The following is a 2,334-nucleotide window of genomic DNA, read 5'->3' on the forward strand; positions in this document are numbered from 1 at the left end:
TGGGATAATCAGGATGGGAGTGTCAGAGACAGTGCGATTGGCACAGGACAGAGCAGAGTTTAGGGCTGTTGTACATAGGGTCATTATGAGTCGCAAGCGACTCGACGGCATATAACAACAACAACAACAACAGTAGGACTCTACTTGTAGTTGACCATCCACCAGGTTTTAGAGGCAATAAATCTCTCAGGAGGAGATTGCAGATTGCCTGTCTTTCTTCTATAAAGAAGCTCAATGCTTTGAACCACATGTTTTTGGGTTTGGCAAGGCAATACCTTACCACTTGATCACCGAGACTCATGCAAAGTTGAAATGGTAAACATTGTGTGATTTTTATCATTATTGTTATGTATCATTGAGTCAGTTCTAACTCTTTTAATCTTGTGTGAAATGGATCTACCACCCAATGTCTCCCTGCTCTGTTCTGATAATTTCCTCTTGATCCAAATATAGGTTTCGCATTAGCACACTCAAATATTCTGTGATTCCCATTCTTCTAAGAGTCAGCCATAGCTTGTTGTGATCCACACAGTTAAAAGCCTTTGCATAGTCAATAAAGCACAGATAGACATTCTTCTGGTATTCTCTGCTTTCTGCCAAGATCCATCTAACATTAGCTATAATATCCCTAATACCACAACCTCTTCTAAATCCAACCTGCACATCTGGCAGTTCTCTGTTGACATATTGTTCCAAACATTTTTGGATAATTTTCAGCAGAATCTTGCTTGCATGTGATATCAATGATATTGTTCCATAATTTTCATACTCTGTTGGGTCATCTTTCTTTGGAATGGGAACAATATCGATCTCTTCCAGTCAGTTGGCCAGCTGGCTGTCCTCCAGATTTCCTGGCACAACTGGTGAGAACATCCATTGCAGCGTCTGTTTGTTGAAATAAATCAACTCCTGGAGCCTTTTTTTTTTTGCCAATTCTTTCATTACAACTTGAACTTCCTCCTTCATCACCATAGGCTCTTGCTCATATGTTACAGTGACTCTGTGTACTCCATTCATCTTCTTTTGATACTTCCTGGATCATTTAACATTCTACCCAAACTATCTTTAAGTATTGCTGCCCGTGGCTTGAATTTGTTTTTCAACTCCTTCAGCTTAAAAATCGCTGAGCGAGTTTGGCCCGTTTGATTTTCTGACACCAGCTCTCTGCACATTTCATTATAGTATCTTGCTTTGTCATCCCGAGCTTCCTTTTGAAATTTTCTGTTCAGCTCTTTGATTTCTTGATTTCTTCCTTTAGCTTTGGCTTCTCAGCGCTCTGATGCAATACTCAGAGTCTCATCTGACATCTATCTATCTATCTTGGTCTTTTGTTCTTCTTCAGCCTTTGTAATGATCTTTTGCATTCTTCATGGGTGATTTACTTGATATCCTCCCAGAGCTCATTTGGTTGCTCAAGGCCTCAAACCTGTTCCTGAGATGGTTTTGAAATTTGAGTGGGGCAGACTTAGGGTCAAATTTTGGTCCCCATGGACTTGATTTAATTTTCCTCAACTTCAACTTGAACTTGCATATGAGTAGTGGTGGTCTGTCCCACAATCAGCACCCAGCCTGGTTTTCATTGCTGATAATGAGCTTCTCCAGTGAGTCTTTCCGCAAATGTAATTGATTTGATTCCTATGCATACCATCAGGTGAGATCCACGTGTATAGCCTGTGTTTATGTTTCTTATAAAAGGTATTTGCAATGAATAAATCATTGAATGTGCAGAACCCTATCATTCTATCTCCAGCCTCATTTCTCTCACAGAAACCATATTTTCCAGCTATTGATCCTTCTTCCCTGTTCCCAACTTTTGCGTTTCTGTCGCCCATTATTATCAATGCATCTTGATTGCATGTTTGGTCAATTTTTGACTGCAGAAGTTGGTAGAAATCTTCTATTTCTTCCTCTTTGACTCTAGTTGTTGGTGCATATATTTGAATGATAGTGGTATTCACTGGACTTCCCTGTATGCATTTTAATATTATCCTGTCACTCACCACATTGTATTTCAGGATAGATCTAGAAATAACTTTTTAATTTATGAAACCAAACCCTTTTTTTCTCATCTTTTCATCCCTGGCATAGTAAATCATATGATCTTCTGATTCAAATGTCCCATGCCAAGCCATATCATTTTGCCAATACCTAGTATGTCAATATTTATGCATTCCGTTTCTTAGAAGGGATCCGTCAGGGATTTATTTTGTCTCCTTACCTTTTCAATCTGCATGCAGAACAGATCATCCGAGACGCTGGGCTATATGAAGAGGAATGTGGCATCAGGATTGGTGGAAGAGTCATCAACAACCTGCATTATGCAGATGACACAAC

Source organism: Elephantulus edwardii, unplaced genomic scaffold (assembly GCF_000299155.1).
Source record: "Elephantulus edwardii isolate Elephantulus edwardi_28Jun2011 unplaced genomic scaffold, EleEdw1.0 scaffold00023, whole genome shotgun sequence".
Taxonomy (NCBI): Eukaryota; Metazoa; Chordata; class Mammalia; order Macroscelidea; family Macroscelididae; genus Elephantulus; species Elephantulus edwardii.